The sequence below is a fragment of the Schistocerca nitens genome, chromosome 4 (genome assembly GCF_023898315.1).
Source record: "Schistocerca nitens isolate TAMUIC-IGC-003100 chromosome 4, iqSchNite1.1, whole genome shotgun sequence".
In the NCBI taxonomy this organism is placed as follows: Eukaryota; Metazoa; Arthropoda; class Insecta; order Orthoptera; family Acrididae; genus Schistocerca; species Schistocerca nitens.
Genome location: NC_064617.1, coordinates 333,088,342 through 333,107,478, shown reverse-complemented (window position 1 = coordinate 333,107,478; position 19,137 = coordinate 333,088,342). Strand labels below are relative to the sequence as shown.

The window sequence follows — 19,137 nt, the reverse complement described above, 5'->3', positions numbered from 1 at the left end:
CTGCAGCGCCTCTCCTGGGCTCGTGACCGCGCTAGACGACTGGAAAACCGTGACCTGGTCAGATTGGTCCCGAGTTTCAGTTGGTAAGAGGTGATGGTAGGGTTCGAGCGTGGTGCATATCCCTCGAAGCCATTGATCCCACTTGCCAACAAGGCACTGAGCAAGCTGGTGGTGGCTCCATAATGGAATGCCCTGTGTTGACATGGAATGGACTGGGTCCTCTGGTCCAATTGCACCGATAATTGACTGGAACTGGTCACGTTTGGCTACTTGGTGACCATTTGTAGCCATTCATGGACTTCATGCTTCCAAACATGTCTCCGGACCACAATTGTTCACGATTGGTCTGAAGAACATTCTGCACTATTCGATCGAATGATTTGGCCATCCAGATCACCCTACAAGAATCCCATCGAACATTTGAGGGACATAATGGAGAGGTCAGTTCGAGCACAAAATCCTGCACCGACAACACTTTCGCAGTTACAGGCGGCTATAGAGGCATCGAGGTTCAATATTTCAGCAGGGAACTTCCAGCTTCTTGTAAAGTCCATGCCACGTCGAGTTGCTGCACTACGCCGGCAAAAGGAAATCCGGCACGATATTAGAAGGTACCCCACCATTTTTGTCACTTCAGTGTAGAAGTGACAAGAATCGAGACTCTCAAAGATTTTTGCCAGTTTGCGGTAGAGATACTGGCAAGATATCGGTCCTGGGAATTCCAAGACTGTATCCAAATCTGACTAGTTAGGACATACAAAAAGAAGTGAGCAGGAGATTTCTGTTTGTATATGTGGATGTAGAAGATTTAATAAAATACTTTTTATTTCATTATTAAAATATGACTACAACATACATAATACGTTTGCATACACTAATGTCCGCCTGATATGCTTTTGTCGGGTGATGAGTACAATTTATTTTCTAATGGCACAAAGATATTTTTATGTGATATAATAACAACTTAAAATTTTTCGGATTTTTTTTTATTTTTACTTTGAAATCTTGCTTCTGACGAAATTTCATGATTCTACATCAACGGAAGTATCCTACAGGTTTTGATGACCGAGTTTGAGAGTTTCAAAAGTGGCATAAATGGCCGAATCTTTTGAGTGCATTGACTTAGAAGCTTCAGTTTGTTACGCCGTCAAGGGAACATAGCAAGTGTGATAAATTTGAATTTGATAATCCAAAGGAATCTTAAGAGATGGAAACGTTAATGAGATGGACAGAAAGAGACAAAAATATTTTTTTGTTTCATATAAATACAAATTAACAGTTTTCGTATTTTTTCCTGTACCTATACCGTGAAACCTTGCTTCCTGCCGAATTTCATGACCCCCAGGTCAAGAGGAAGTGTTCTATAAGTTTTGATCAGTGCGTCTGCGAGTATGAAAATATGTGACAGTAATGACCGTATCTTTTGATTTAATTGACTTAGGAGCTTAAGAGTTTTACACTGCTAAGGAACCGTAGACCGTAATGTGACATTAATTTGAAATTTATGCGTCCAACTGTTTCTGAGAAGAAGGGTTCTTAACAGTCGGACAGACAGTTAGACAACAAAGCGCCCGTATAAAGATTCCGTTTTTACAGAGTGAGGTACTGAACCCTAAAAATAAAGAAAACAGTATAGGTTTACCACACAGCGCTAGAAAACGCAATTTCCTCAACAACACGTAAAGTAAAAAAACCACAAAACAAATCTGTATCGAACATTTCTTCAGTACTTCGTCGAATTTATACAAATCTTGTTTGTGTGATTCATAAATAACTTCTCCATTTATCAATAACAACGTGAAACGCTTGCCTTTGTTCATGATGAAAAACGTTCTATTGAGTACAAAATAGCAACAATAAAAAATGTGATATTGTTCTCAAGTACATCGCCTTGTATAGGCTCTCTATATACTCCTTCCACCTTTCTGCTTTCCTTTCTTTGCTTAGAACTGAGTTTCCATCAAAGCTCTTGATATTCATGCAAGTGGTTCTCCTTTCTCCAAAGGTTTCTTTAATTTTCCTGTAGGCAGTATCTATCTTACCCCTAGTGAGATAAGCCTCTACATCCTTACATTTGTCCTCCAGCCATCCCTGGTTAGCCATTTTACACTTCCTGTCGATATCATTTTTGAGACGTTTGTATTCCATTTTGCCTGCTTCACTTACTGCATTTTTATATTTTCTCCTTTCATCAATTAAATTCAATACTTCTTCTGTTACCCAAGGGGTTCTACTAGCCCTCGTCTTTTTACCTATTTGATCCTCTGCTGCCTTCACTATTTCATCCCTCAAAGCTACCCATTCTTCTTCTACTGTATTTCTTTCCCCCATTCCTGTCAATTGTTCCCTTACGCTCTCCCTGAAACTCTGTACAATCTCTGGTTCTTTCTGTTTATCCAGGTCCCATCTCCTTAAATTCCCACCTTTTTGCCGTTTCTTCAGTTTTAATCTACAGCTCATAACCAATAGATTGTGGTCAGAGTCCACATCGGCCCCTGGAAATGTCTTACAATTTAAAACCTTGTTCCTAAATCTCTGTCTTACCATTATATAATCTATCTGATACCTTTTAGTATCTCCAGGGTTCTTCCATGCATACAACCTTCTTTCATGATTCTTAAAACAAGTCTTAGCTATGATTAAGTTATGCTCTGCGCAAAATTCTACCAGGCGGCTTCCTATTTTTTTATTCATTGTTAAACCTACTCCTGCATTACCCCTATTTGATTTTGTATTTATTGTAGTGTCACCGCCAGACACCACCCTTGCCAGGTGGTAGCCTTTAAATCGGCCGCGGTCCGTTAGTATACGTCGGACCCGCGTGTCGCCACTATCAGTGATCGCAGACAGAGCGCCGCCACACGGCAGGTCTAGAGAGACTTCCTAGCACTCGCCCCAGTTGTACAACCGACTTTGCTAGCAATGGTTCACTGACAAAATAAGCTCTCATTTGCCGAGACGATAGTTAGCATAGTCTTCAGTTTCGTCATTTGCTACGACCTAGCAAGGCGCCATTATCAGTTGCTATTGATATTGTAAAGAATGTACAGACAAGAGCTACGTTCAACATTAATGGATTAAAGTTAAGTATTCCTCCATCTGCGTCCGTTACTGTAAGTTCTAAATCCTTGTCCTGTTCCAGACCTCACGTCAGCCTGCGTGAGCTTAAACGCGTGCCTTTCGGCTTCCTCCAAACTCCGTGGGTTGGCTCTCCTGCCAATCCACAACATTTATAACCCTGTATTCACCTGTCCAGAAGTCTTGTTCCGCCTGCCACCGAACTTCACTAGTTCCCACTATATCTAACTTTAACCTATCCATTTCCCTTTTTAGATTTTCTCTACCTATGTCTAAAGAAAAATTCAATATGTTAGCTAAATTTCATACGCATCAACATATTATGTAATGTGCACCAAACGCAAAATCATAGCGACCTCTATTTTTCATTGCACGCTTTGCCGAATTTCGCGTAGTCTTAGTTTCACATAAATATCACAATAACTATGACCGTTAACGAAATGATGGGCACATTGTCATGAACCTGACATATGAAGATATAAGTATATCAAACATGATTTTTTTCTGAATAGTTTCTGTAAAATCGTATGAGAAAGATTGCAGGGTGCGCGTCTCGATTCTGTCATCTGTGACCGGCCGAAATGCGGCAAACAGCATCGGTCTCCCCTTCCGAGCAAACGAATAAATTTGGCCAGCGGTTTGGAAGAAAACTGGTCACTGCGGATCGACCACCGTATCCTGCAAGACCTATATCTATGCAGTAAGTACAGGACACACAGGGCTACACACATGATTTTCCCTCCAGAATTACACGCACTTGATGTATACTTAAGTTTGTCACTTTGCAGTCAAACACCAAACTAACACTGCAAGCTCCCGGTTATTCGGGTTTACGCAAACCGAAGACTGCTCGGATAACACAAAGACTCCGACAATCGAAAATACACTTTAAGACAAAAATAAGAATACGAAGTACTACAAGCTAATTGGCCGAATGGGACTGAAATCGGTTAAAGTGTTGTACATGCTCAAACAAACAAATGATTAAAAATTGCCGGCCGCGGTGGTCTCGCGGTTCTAGGCGCGCAGTCCGGAACCGTGCGACTGCTACGGTCGCAGGTTCGAATCCTGCCTCGGGCATGGATGTGGGTGATGTCCTTAGGTTAGTTAGGTTTAAGTAGTTCTAAGTTCTAGGGGACTGATGACCACAGCAGTTGAGTCCCATAGTGCTCAGAGCCATTTGAACCATTTTTTTTATTAAAAATTCAGAAAAACTGAATTCCTTATTCAAAAGAAAGAGCTTCATAAATTGAGCGAGTGAATAACGCGTTGGTCCACCTATGGCTTTTGGCAAGCAGTTATTGGGATCAGCATTGATTAACAGAGTTGTTGTATATCCTCCTGAGGGATAACGTGCCAAATTCTGTCTAATTGGCGCGTTAAGTCTGTACAATCCAGAGCTGGTTAGAGGGCCCTGCCCATGAATGCTCCAGACGTTGTCAGCTTGGGAGAGATCCGGCGACCTTGCTGGTGACGTCAGCGTTCGGCAAGCACGGAGACAAGCAGTAGAATCGCTCGCCATGTGCGGGCGGGCGTTATCTCGCTGAAATGTAAGACCAAGATGGCTTGCCATGAAGGGCGACAAAGAGGGGAGTATAATATCGCATCAATGTGTTGTAAGGGTGCCGCGGATGACAAGCAAGGGGGTCATCCTATGAAATGAAATGGCACACCAGACCATCACTTCAGGTGATTTTCGTTCTATTGTAAGGGAGGCTAGTTTCTCACACAACTCAATGGTTATGACGTCATATCTCCTGGTCTGTGTGTTGTGCAACGATATAAGTTTGCAGGCGCCTTCAGTGATAGATGGGGATAGTGTCTACGAATTGTACTGCGTTAGAGTTACTAGTAAAGATTTAATAAACTAAAACATCATGCCTGATGCTAAAGTCTTACGTCACGAACAGAGAATATATGGTGAGAGATAAACTTTTTTCGTTTCATTATTTTGTGAGGAGTGTCAGAGAGAAAAAGTTTCGTAAAGGGTTGAAATTATGTTTGTAGTTAAGTCCTCTGTTCTCAAAGTCTGGTTAATTCGTGTGGCGTCAGTTACACTCTGTCAAGACATATACACTGTTTCGAACTGTAATGCTTGTCTTACTGTGTTGAACTTTTAACATAAAATTATAACGCCTAATGAGTAGATTATGACATTTTAAATTTTTGTATTCGATCAATAACAGTATGAAATATTGAAAACATTTTTGTATTTGACAGATATTTTTGTTGTCCCAGACGGCTGTTAGTCTAGGCAGCCTGCAACTACGGTTGTGCCACGGGTTACCCGTGCAGTGATGTAGATCTCAGCGTCACTTAGCTGCTCAAATCCCGATTCGTAGCCATCACTATTTAATTACTCGCGGACGGTTTCGGCATCTACAGCTTCACAGCCGGAAAGTCGTATTCTAAACGAGAACATTCGTTCTACCAGGAGATTTCAGATTTCGTTTTTTATTTTTTCAAATCTTGCCGAGCTGTGCGCGGATAATATGTAAGGATAATGCACACCCTGAGAAGTACACTTTCTGTACATCGAGCAGCTATTTAGCTGAGGTACGAATGCCGTCACTAAGACTTCACCTCTTTCAGACACGCTAGGAAAAAAGGAAAAATAAAAAAAGGAAATATAACATGAAAAAGAAACAAAGTAGAGGTGAACCAACACACTTGTTGCCAACATACACTAAAACCATAAGGCACTGCAATCCACTCTTCGAAGGCAGCAACTGAGGTACGAATTCACAACGTCCAGAAACATAAGGTCCCATTATGCCAGTATCGATTATTTTTTAGAGGTGCGTATGGAGCCTGAAGACGGCATAATGAATTGCCGATACTGGTAGCGAAAATAAAATAACTTCTTAATTGGGCCGTTATTTGGCGAATTTCTTCGTTAAATATTTGTTAAATAAGACATTCATTTCATTCACTGGAAGAGCTTATTATAAAGTAGTCGATCAGTTCAAAAATTATGGTATTCAAATGAGCCGGTACACAGGTAATAAAATAAAGCATGTATTTCCTCACATTTGCAACAAAACTGATAAAAATAAGCAACCGGGTATTAACAATATCACAATGCACACCCTGTGATATTCGCTATTTTTGACTTAATTAAAACAGCAAATACGAGTAGTTAATACTTTCAGCCAGAAGGCAAATACTTGTTTGTAAATAATGATTAATGTATAATGAGGCGTCGCATGGCGACGGTGGAATTTTCTAAATAATGTAATTCGTCGTCTTTGGGCGGCAATATAAACAGAAAAAATACGGATAGATATGCGACCCTTCACTATTTTGTTCGCTGGAGAACAAATGAAGCCTTGAGCGCTAAAGAGACTTCTACTGTTTTTCTTGAGTAATACGGACGCAGATTTGTGGCAGTCTGATCTAATTATTTGCTAAATGTATATAAACGTGTTATGTCTAAGTTTGAGTGAAGTGTAAAGAACTGTTATAACTTACCGTGACGACGCACGAGCGACTCAAAGAAGACAATGGCTATATAAAAGAGCGCTCAATGGACATTAAACAGACATAAAAATCTACTGTCATTGTAGTACTAAGCTTAAGGTACGATATATGTTTTAGTTATAATAAATATTTGTTCTGGGAATACTGAATCATTTAGCAATGCTCATTCCTATTATCTCCTCAGTATTATTTTCATTTTAATTATGCATTTTGCTAAGATTACAGACACGGAGATCAGCAGTCCAATGTGCGTGTTACATTGATAAAAAGAAAACTGTTTTATCGTCTTCTTGCATCAGCTTTAATATTGAATTTCCCTTTTGTGTGATGTTACAGTTGTTTTTGCGCCCTTAAGAACTTTCTGGTCCCTTAGGAAATTGTTTTGTCATAACAATAACTTCACAACCGGGTATGATCGTATCTACGATCATGAAGTAATTAGAAAGACTATAATGCGATTTCTTAATCAATAGCACGCTAGTTGTGACTGCCTCAAGCCACGCGAAACTGCAAGTAAAAACTAATCACATCTCATAATGCAATATTTTATGACAATGGTCAATCCATGATTCTTACGCCAATTGTGACTGATAAAACAGTAAGCTAAATCTCAATTTCCAACTTTCCATTGAATAACAACATCACTTTTATTTTGTAACATCACACTTGGCGCCCGAACAGGGACTTGACCAAAAATTAGTTCATATACTTGGAAAATTTTCTATGTGCTTGTGTTAATAAATGTTCTGTCGTTTCATGTACACATCACCTCTCTGTGAGTAAGACAGAAAATACGCTGGTCGATAACGCAGTTTAATTATCGAGAGAAAGGAAAAGAAAAGAGACGCGAATTTGCTGAGACAACCTAGTGCAAACCAAGCCATCAAAAAGTAAGTCAGAATTTTGCATACGCAGTGTAGTGCTTCAGTAGCAACGTTGCTTTTCCAAGTCGATCCACATCCTTTCTATCTCCTTCCCGCTATAGAAAATCTGCTTTATTTTATCTTTCAAAGTAAAATTCTTCGTAGTCTGATGATAGAAATTATTTCTCCCCCATTGTTAGTATAGCAGTATTACATTTTCAACATGGTGGATAGTGTGTGCAATTTGCAGTGAAGAGCATCTTCATTCATTTGTCTGAAACGTTTAGGTTCCATCTTGTCTTCTCGCCAGATAGAATTTCATTTGTTGCTCACGCGAGAGCGGTGCTCTTAGCGGACTCACCACGTCACTGACAAACGACGAAAGCCTTGCGTAGCACGTGATTTACTGACGAAAATGGCAGATAGTAAACAGAGACAGGTGACAACAGGAGACGGGAGTGAAGACGTTAATAGTATTCCATACCCTTTACGATCGCGAACGGTAGGTTCCCGTGTGGAAACTTAACTAACCATGTCTGTAACAGGGGAAAGTGACCCTAAAGTCCAAATTCTTCCCGCTGCAGCTACAAATGACCTCGGTGCGTTAATGGAAATGCTGAAACAACAGTTTGACGCAGTAAATGAGACTATAAAAACACAAAATGAGACTGTTAACGCCCGATTAGATGCTGTAAGCGAATCAGTAAAAACACAAAATGAGACTATAAAAACACAAAATGAGACTGTTAACGCCCGATTAGATGCTGTAAGCGAATCATTAAAAACACAGCTAGGCACAATCAAAACAGATCTGCATAAAGAAATTACGGCTGAATTAAATACCCATTTGGGTGAGATGCAAACTAAGATCAGTGATCAAATTCAGAAAATGCAGAAACAGGTGAAAAGTGAAATAGCTGAAGTATCTGGAACATTAAACACAAAAATTCAGGCAGCTACCAAACAAATAAACTCAGTTAGAAATGCAGTATCTGACATTGAAGGTGTAGTGGAGGATCTGTCGAGTCAGATAGACTCAATCAATATTGAAGAACAGGTTAAGAGCACCGTGAAAGCACACACGGAGGCATTGTCGGAACACTACGGTGAATGGATAAAGGGTAAAGATATTTTTATCGAAAAGAAGGTCAGGGAGGAGCTTAGGGAGACTGTAAAGGATGTAACTTATGAAATCTTAGCTGCTCCTGGTAAGTCGGGAGACACAGTGGTTTCTGAATTGGGACAGATTCGGAGAACACTTACACGGGATCTTCCCGAGTGGAAGCAGCAAGTAGTGGACGAAGTCAGAATGCTGAGAAACTGGGTAGAAAATCCGCACACGCATACGCAAACTATAGGGAACAACTCTTTAGACGGTGACGAATGTCAGTCAACTCCTTATCATTCACCGCCTGATTACATTCAAAACAACAGTCCTGTTGAGTCCCGAGTAGGGAAAATAAATGATCCGCCCACAATCGTGAGTTTAATGCAAGAGGAAAGTGTGATTAAGCATCGCACTTTTCCTGTTTTTCATCCGCAGAAGCGAGAAATACACCCCATCGTGTTCCTAAAGAATTTTTCCGGCATATTTCCCAGGAGCTGGACAGACAGACAGCGTATTCAGTTCGTCACTGGCTTTATTTCTGGTGATGCAGCATTGTGGGGAACGGAAATGGTAGACATGTGTAGGAATTATGAAGAGTTTGAGAAAATGTTCTTGGTAAAATTTTGGAGTAATGGGGTACAGCAAAGATTAAGGAAGGAGGTGTATGGTGCGAAAATTTTCAATGAGAAGCATGGAAGTCTCCGGCGATACTTCGAGAAGTATCTAGCAAAAATTAAATTTTGGGATTCTCCGATTTCTTCCAAGGACGTAATTATGATTCTCAAAAGCAAACTCCCTATGTCTATTAGAGAGAAACTAGTAAATGTGTCCGAAGAAGACACGGATGCATTCCTTTCTGTGCTGGATTCCTTAGATTTAATTAGCGAGGATGTGCGCCCCAAGGTTGGCAGCGGCAAATTCTTCCCTGGCAGCCAGCAGAATGCATCGCACGCGGACAACAATGCGCCGAAGGAGAGAGCGAGCTACTGCGACCGCTGTTGCCAACCTGCCAGCCGTTATGAAAACGCAAACGGCAATAACTTTAAACGGAAGCAGAAAACCAATTACAGTAATCAGCAGAGATACCACCCAATTTACAACCACCAGGTACAACATCAGTACGGAAACCCACCCTTTAATTCTGCGCTTGAGCAGCATGGAAATTCTCCACAAACTAGTGGTAATTTTTTAAATGGGCCAGTGTACAATCAAAGTTATAGGTCGAAAAATAGCAAGTGGCATTGGCAAGGCGGAGACCACCCAGCACATCAGAACAACTTTTCACAGAATAGAGGACCGCGGAACAACTTTCAAACGGTACCAAATGCGAACTTTCCTTCACAAGGAAATGGTTCTGCCGGCAACCAAAAGATCGGGCGACAGCAGCCGTCTCAAGTATTTTATTCACAAGTGAATGCACCCAGTGGATTTTACCCCTTTACACCGGCATTTGTACCACATAACCAGCACCAATATGAAACGGAACAAACACTTAAGGCCATGAATGACAAACAGACTAAGCATCCTGCGGAAAATTAGAGGCAGCGCCTTTCAGCCTCCTAGAGGTCGCTGCCGGTTCCAGTGGGAGTACTAACGAATACTTTGAGTATGTTAATGCGATACGGTACGACCATGAGACCGACTTACGAGATGACCTTGCACCTGACCTAGAAGCTCAAGACATTAATGACATTTATGATGAACAGGTCCAGGCTTCGATTAAGATTTCTATTGCCAACATTCCTGTCACAGCCATTGTTGATACAGGAGCAAACATCAATGTGATGTCATCATGTCTCTTCAGACACGTGTCTTCTGTTTCAAAAGTTTTATCATTGCCGATTCAGGGTTGCTCCATATCGGGAGCGATTGGTCTATTGAAAACAGAGAGTTAGTTTACAGACACAGTTCCAACTGCAGATAGAATCTGTTTCGGTTTCCTGCCTCTTGCTTACTGGAAATTTCCTTGTGTGAACTGTTAATGATAAGTATTGTGTTGAACAGCGCACTGACTACATGGTAACGGCTACTACATGTAAACTTTAAGTATTAAATGCTATGTATGAAAAAATTGTTTATAGTGATGGACATGAACTGATATTTCTTCAACAAGCTGAAGCAGGAAATTAAGGTTACAGAAAGAATTTCAATTTAGCTTTAAGTTAGTATAAAAAAAATGTGCTTGCGAGGTGATTGCCAGGATCTATATAAATATGTAAAGGTGAGAAATGGAGGAGGATGCGTAAATAAGCACTTCTCTCAAGGTACAAGAAGATTTATAGATTTATTTTTAGTAATGTAAGTACTTGAAGTTCTATTGTAAAAGCCCAAATTACCTGCTTAAAAAAAAAAAGTGTACATGTTCAAACACTCCAGACAGTGGACAGGAGTAGAAGAAATAGCTTAAAGTTCAGTTAAAGCGTGCTGTTAAATGGAAAAACAAGTGGTAACCCACATGTGTTCACGCAAGGAGACAATAAGCTGTAGTAAACTAAGTTAGGTGAAATACAGTACAAATAGAGGCAAACCATGAAGCATCAATAATGTAGCGTAAGTACTCCACGATGCCATTAATTGCTATGAAAGTAAACTATTTCCCTGTGATCTGAGCCCAATGTAAAGAGTATATGAGGAATGTTAGCTGACGAATTGATTTCAGTAGAATCAAGGTACTAAATAACCACACAGCAAGCCCCCTGTATCATAAGTAAGTCCAAGTAAAGATCTTCAGAAGATTTGTAGTGTAATCTAGCGACCATTCAATACCCTAACTGAAGGCTAATCTAAAGAACAAGCAATGCAGTGATATTTAAATTAATACTGACTATAACAAGAGTAAGACGTAGAAGTAGCAAAGCATGCTGTAATGAAAGAGGTTGAAATTTATATATGCGGATTTTATTGCAAAAATGTCTCCTAAGACACTTCTCTTATGAAATCCATTTTCCTTGTGCCCGTTCCTTTTGATCCTGGTTCATTAACCCAGACCAAGGGTCGACTTGTAAAAGGCATGTGTGCTTCGAGGCAAAGCAGTGCTTATGAGAAATGAGACACGTAGCGTGATGAACTTCGCTAGCTTTGGTAATGTTTGTTATGGACCGGTTGCGTAAACCCAGTGAACTGTCGGTAATTCCATTCATGCGAAAAATAGTAGACACGCGTTACCCTACTTTTTTTAACAGAGAACGATTGCTGAGTACATGAAGCGATGAGGGAGACCTATTGTTATCCAGTCTGCCCTCAAATAAAAAAAATAAAAAAGATTCAGCGTTAAATGCGTACTCGTTAAGTAGTAGATATGCTGCGTGGCAGTAGAAAATGATCTTGGGTGCAATAAAGAATAAATGCAACGAGTGTTGCGAAATCTGTAGTTTTCATAATGAGGAGATGAGCCCTTAAAAGAAAGTTTGAAAGAATATTTTTAGGTTCACTAGCGAAAGTAAACCTTGAGATATAAAGAGTCCATTCATAAAGCAGTTGTTCACTGGACTTAACAAAAGGAGTGACCATTAATTGTAAATATTAGCTCGTAAGTGATCTTTTGTAAATAGTAGAATATAAGTCTTTCTGTAGCAATGGAGGAAACCCGCAAAATTGATTGTTTTGTAAATGAACTCTATCGGCGAAGGAACTAAGCACGAATGCTGTGTGGAGATGCACACTAAAGTGCGACGTGCATAATAAAAATGACTGTTCACTGTATATTAGTGGTAGTGTTGTACTGCAAGTGTAAAAAGAAGTCAAGGCTACGACAACAAGTGCAACGCCAAGTTCAGTGTTGTTCTAAGTGCAGCGACAGCTAAAACATTCGTCGTCACTTACCTGTGAGCCTCATGGGAGGCAGTTGACAGAGAAGTATGGAGGCAGCTTCAGTGTCCGGCTCCTCCGATGGAAAACGCGCGCGAGGTGTTTGTATCGATGCACTCGTGTGATACGAAGTTCACAAAAAAAAAAAAAGAAAGAAAAGAAGGAGCAATCGACGACCAGCAGCTCTGTTACAGCCTGAGCGCGAACGGATACTGAGTATTGGAGCTCACGCAACACTGTGCAGCCGCTGTGAGTGGCTGACGTGTGGGTGACGAAACAATCCAAACTTTAAACTGCTAACCGCCATGACTTCCATCGTACATACTGGAGGAAAGACATTTGTACACTTGTGTGACTACATTTACATACGTAAATTAAGCCATTTTCTTGAGTTGAAGTTAAGATGAGTGAGAAGTAGATTGTTAGATTACTCAGGCCTTAAAGCCATTAATACCGGCACTCCTGAACACTGCTAAAATGAATTATAATCCTGTCTCTTGATGGACAAAGAAAATGAATGTGCACTATAGGAAGACCCTAAACTCCAGACCAGTCCCGATCCTTAACAAATGTATCCAATAGGTTTTAAGTTATACTAATAATTTTCCACTTCTTCTGTTTCATATTGTAAATAAAAAACCCGGGAAGCCACTTGAATTCCTGACACCACAGTGGAAAGGACAGATGTACTGCATGATGAACGCCGTAGAAGCTAACACAGAAAGTGAAAGCATCACGAAGTGTAGTGCTACGTTATTAGACTGTAATTGAACCACAATGAGTTAACAGATGCTCTAACATTGTCCACTCTAGTTTAGTGAAAATAAGCACTCACTGTACTCATGTATTAGTTGTTAAGCTCAAGAGAAAGTAATTTCTGAATTCTATCCCCTGAAGAGCGAAACGAACGTTCACTTATTGTTATAAGCAAATATGGACCAAACTTAAATATGCACATAAATGTTAATCTTCGTATTATGGAATGAAGTGACTGATGAACAAAGAATGAAAAACTTTATTTTGAAAAATGATAAATATCTGATGTATGTTTATAAATGTAATTTCAATTTATGTACATAGTACGCCAGTAACATGATGTAAATGTCACACCAAAAATCACGAATATCTCATGAGGACATGAGGATCGAGGTAATCCTTCGGCATTCCCTCTCTCCTCATGGGAGGCAATGTGATATTCGCTATTTTTGACTTAATTAAAACAGCAAATACGAGTAGTTAATACTTTCAGCCAGAAGGCAAATACTTGTTTGTAAATAATGATTAATGTATAATGAGGCGTCGCATGGCGACGGTGGAATTTTCTAAATAGTGTAATTCGTCGTCTTTGGGCGGCAATATAAACAGAAAAAATACGGATAGATATGCGACCCTTCACTATTTTGTTCGCTGGAGAACAAATGAAGCCTTGAGCGCTAAAGAGACTTCTACTGTTTTTCTTGAGTAATACGGACGCCGATTTGTGGCAGTCTGATCTAATTATTTGCTAAATGTATATAAACGTGTTATGTCTAAGTTTGAGTGAAGTGTAAAGAACTGTTATAACTTACCGTGACGACGCACGAGCGACTCAAAGAAGACAATGGCTATATAAAAGAGCGCTCAATGGACATTAAACAGACATAAAAATCTACTGTCATTGTAGTACTAAGCGTAAGGTACGATATATGTTTTAGTTATAATAAATATTTTTTCTGGGAATAATGAATCATTTAGCAGTGCTCATTCCTATTATCTCCTCAGTATTATTTTCATTTTAATTATGCATTTTGCTAAGATTACAGACACGGAGATCAGCAGTCCAATGTGCGTGTTACATTGATAAAAAGAAAACTGTTTTATCGTCTTCTTGCATCAGCTTTAATATTGAATTTCCCTTTTGTGTGATGTTACAGTTGTTTTTGCGCCCTTAAGAACTTTCTGGTCCCTTAGGAAATTGTTTTGTCATAACAATAACTTCACAACCGGGTATGATCGTATCTACGATCATGAAGTAATTAGAAAGACTATAATGCGATTTCTTAATCAATAAGCACGCTAGTTGTGACTGCCTCAAGCCACGCGAAACTGCAAGTAAAAACTAATCACATCTCATAATGCCATATTTTATGACAATGGTCAATCCATGATTCTTACGCCAATTGTGATTGGTAAAACAGTAAGCTAAATCTCAATTTCCAACTTTCCATTGAATAACAACATCACTTTTATTTTGTAACATCACAACCCTGAGAAGTACTCATTTGCCACGCGATATAATGAACACATGTCAGCACTACGTGTAAATGTACGTCATAAATCTGCAATGCCAACTCACCTTTATAATAGTAAACACAGCCTTCCAGACATCTGTAAAGATGTCACCATCTGCCATAGACAAAGCTCAGGCACAAGACTCAATTACAAGATACACTATAAATACACAGTCGAGAGATTTTTCGACCAACTGACGTGCTGAATGAACAGACAGGTAGTGAATACAACAAATTATTGTCTGCAGATAGTAATGACTGTTTGGTAAAACAACATCCTCACAAGAAGCAATGAACACAGTTTTCTTACCCCTCTGTCAAACATAAACATACCCTATTATCTCTATCTCATTCCACCCACCCTGCTCTCTCTCTCTCTCTCTCTCTCTCTCTCTCTCTCTCTCTCTGACTGTCTCTTCCTCAGGCAATTATACAACCTGAACAAGTGCAAACTACACAATTAACAGAATCATTAAATTTTAATGAGGTTTTGAGTTACTCTGTACGTTAATAAGGATATCGATTCTCTTCTTGAAGATGTAGGAATGTAAGAACTAAAATTGTTAGCTGTCACTCTTGTATTTTTTTAATTTTCTATATTATTTCGTCAATCGATGTAAATGGAAATAATACATAATTCAATAATCCATCACATCACTGTAAGATAGGTTAAGTATGCGTCATTTGAATCATGTAGTGCCGTCGGAAGCATTTTAAATCGTTCAAAATATGAGTGGAAAAGTGGAAGTTTTTCACCAATGTAGAAGACGAATGTTATGTGTCAAATGCGCATAATACGCTACAGTACTTCATTTCTCTCATTTTTCTAGCGTTTCTGTTAATAATCTCGCCTGAGACAGTTCTCTCGTTAAATCTAACAACTGTGTCGTTCTGTTACTGTTACGTAAAAATCTGAAGTAGATGTAACGCCCATTATGTCTATACAGTCCTTTAAAGTGGAATTGTAGCTCAGAAACGCGTTGGACAGTACTCAAAATATTGAAATATTGTGACTGAAGACAAAGCATTATTAATAAATATGCCCCTAGCCCAAAATTTGGAAAAATTAAGTTTTGACGTTCTGTCGAAGTCATTTCCATGAAAGATGGAATACTAACACGGATTGTATCAGAATGAGGAAAGAAAGCGACAGTAGCTCATTCCAAGTACTCACTCCAAAATGGGGTGTCTGTGATAATTTCTGAAATCACGGGTTAACATAACTCAGGATAGACAGCTAGAAACTTCTTTCTCTCCCAGTATGATCTCTGTACTATAACAAATTCGTTACCTACAGAGCTAGTAATTCACAGGTGAGTTAACTGTAATCATTTTAGTGGCAACCAGCCTCAGTATCCGTGGCAGCCAAAGAACGCCTTTGAGCTAGCGTTTGACTCGAGAGCACCTGGTTCAGATCCTGATTTCCACCGCCATAGTTTGTGCAGGAAGAGGAGAAGAGGTGGTGCCATGAAGTTTCCTCGTTCTCTCGTCATCATGCAACACAAACATGACGCCACACTACACACATGCCCATTAGTCACGTGCTCTTCAACAGATTCATCTAATCTGGTGCGATGCCGTCGTATAACTATATCACGATATCAACTCGGAGACTATTACGCACTAGTTGTTGAAAATGTGCGATTTATTTGACACAGCGCGCTTTGGGGCTGAATTGTCCCATCATCATGTTCTATAAAACAAGAAAACTCAAATTATTACTTCTAATTGCTACGCAAAACAGCATATACGAAATGAAAATATGTCTACATTGTCATTTGGTATTATAAATCTCACAATTAATGTGCTCTGAGGACAGTGGTCGGCATCCTCATCAGTCAATAGAGCCAAGTACCAAGTGTACAACGATTGACATTTCTTTTGAGAGTCAAATTGTTTGAACTATATGGTAGGGTTGGCTTGGGTTGTTTGGGGGAAGATACCAAATAGCGAGGTCATCGGTCTCATCGGATTAGGGAAGGACGGGGAAGGAAGTCGGCCGTGCCCTTCCAAAGGAACCATCCCGGCATTTGCCTGGAGAGATGTAGGGAAATCACGTAAAATCTAAATCAGGATGGCTAGACGCGGGATTGAACCGTCGTCCTCCCGAATGCGAGTCCAGTGTGCTAACCGCTGCCCCACCTCGCTCGGTATATGGTAGGTAGACTGGGGTTCGAACTTAATAATGATACTCCTAAATTTGACTTTGCTGAAAATGTCCTGAATGCGAATGAGGTACATTCACTGAGGTCGTGAGGTACATAGGCTGAGGTCGATCCCTTTTAACCCTCCCATCCATATTCACCTTGTATACTTGTTTCGACTATCTCTTTTCTTTCATCTTGTATGTATTTAGAAACCATCTTAACACACCTTTCGAAGTATTCGACACTATAATTCCTTTCATTCCGCAACACTCGCTAAAATTAACTTAATAAATTTTGCTTAAAGTTTTAAGCTTAGTTAAATTACAGGTACGTTGAGTAAAAGTCGATATCGTACTTAACAACAATATTATTTATTGATAAAGTTAAATCGTAAGGTATCCAAAAAATTAATTCATGACAATGATTGACAAATACCAATGTTTGTGTTTTGGTAAGTTTGTATGTTATTGTTTTTAGTTTTAGGCACGATACCAGGCTGTCATCAATGAGACGACTTCTCTATTTTCACTCGATAAATTTGACGCTACAAAATGATTTTTCACATGAATATGTTGACCAAGAATAATGAAAGCACAGCAAATGCTAGTTTTTCAGCTGATTATATAAGTCAGGAATCATATTCCAGGTGTTCAAAATCAACAGATCTTCCTTCTCTAGATTTTTCAAAGCACAACACTTGTGCTGTGAACTAAGCTCACATTCGTTTTTCCGCGATATTTTATCTCAGCACAAAGATGGTCAAATTTCGAGCTTCACAGTTCTTTGTGTTTTAAAGCCAACAATTCCATTTCAAAGCTTCTAGTGTCAATATTGAAGGCAGAAAAATGTAATTCTGTTACAGAACCATTACAAAGCTTTTTTTAAAACAAAACTAACGTCACTTGACAATTTCTAAATTTCTGAAACCTGTTGCGAAAAGCTTTCCTCGTATCAAAATTGATCAAAATGTTTTGAAATAACGAACGTCATTATCATCATCTGTTTCACTCATTTCCGACTCAGAATTCTTATAAAATCGCTTTCCAAATGATCCCTTGTTAGTGTATTTTCAACATAATTGTCTTCTCCTTTCGCCCGTAAGCATGTTTTCATACTTCACGGGAAAAAGTTCCACACTCTTCAATAGAACTGATCCTTACGCTTCTCCACTTTGCATTAATTCAGCCCGGTAAAAATTATCTCACAGGCCTGAGTTCGAAGCATTACTCACCCTCACTTCCGAAGTAGTAAAAGCGGCTTGAGTCCCGAGAGAGAATGGTAATTTCACCTACAACAACATCGAAATAGACTCGCTAAGGCCGGAAACCTGCACATCGGCCACTAAGCTTCACTCGCACTGTACGTGCTCGCCCGCGCGTGGTATGTTGTAGAAGAGCCACAAACAAGGCGCCAAAGAGCCACATGTGATTCGCGAGCCGCTGTTTGCCGACCAAGCTGCAACATGTGTCGTCAGACATATAAACACAGTTCCTTCATCTCACCGTAGCGTGTAGCTTACACACATAGCTCTGTTTACGATACAACATAGTACAGTCTCTGGTAGCTGAGTGACAGTGGACTATTGTTTCGTAAACGTAGCCGTGAATGAGTGCTATGCGTCACCTCGAGAAGTGCAAGGAAGAGTCATCTATACCTTACGAAAGAAATTTCCAACTTCTGCTACATTGAGTCTTTGATACAACTCAGTAGTGGTAGATGAAAATTTGTGGTGGACTGGGATTCTATCACGGATTTCTCGCTTTACGCGAGCGGTTGCCTTTAACCGCTTCGTCTGTCCAAGCATCTCTCTCGGCCGACCCAAATCTCCATATGCCGCATACTACAGAGCAGTATCCCCTGTCCATTATTCCCCTTCGCTTGCAGTCTTAATGTGTGTCTGTACTGAAAAGTTGATGTGCCATCAGGCGCGTATATTATAGAGGTAAGGTGTCTGCTCTTTCGGACAAGCATGTCCGACAGAATAGACACCATACCTATCTTCTGTGTCTTACAATGCATGTTTGCTGCTTCCTTATTATTTTATACTCAACAGAGGAAAGTCCACTGGACCTGACGGGCTACCAATTCGATTCTATACAGAGTACGCGAAAGAACTTGCCCCCTTCTAACAGCCGTGTACTGCAAGTCTCTAGAGGAACGGAAGGTTCCAAATGATTGGAAAAGAGCACAGGTAGTCGCAGTTTTCAAGAAGGGTCGTCGAGCAGATGCGCAAAACTATAGGCCTATATCTCTGACATCGATCTGTTGTAGTATTTTAGAACATGTTTTTTGCTCGCATATCATGTCATTTCTGGAAACCCAGAATCTACTCTGTAGAAATCAACATGGATTCTGGAAACAGCGATCGTGTGAGACCCAACTCG

General features: G+C 39.9%; 1 protein-coding gene across 3 annotated transcripts in view; it reads right to left on the bottom strand.

Annotated features, from left to right (window-relative positions):
- The window catches only part of LOC126252941 (glycoprotein-N-acetylgalactosamine 3-beta-galactosyltransferase 1-like), a 508,856-nt gene that overhangs the window by 365,174 nt on the left and 124,545 nt on the right, over nt 1-19,137 (bottom strand). The window contains exon 1 of one of the 3 annotated variants that reach the window (XM_049953947.1): nt 12,352-12,373. The exons of the other annotated variants lie outside the window; for them this stretch is intronic. The gene's annotated coding sequence lies outside the window, so the exon portion shown is untranslated. Of the gene's footprint in view, nt 1-12,351; nt 12,374-19,137 lie in introns of those variants that run through there. 3 annotated transcript variants of the gene reach the window in all.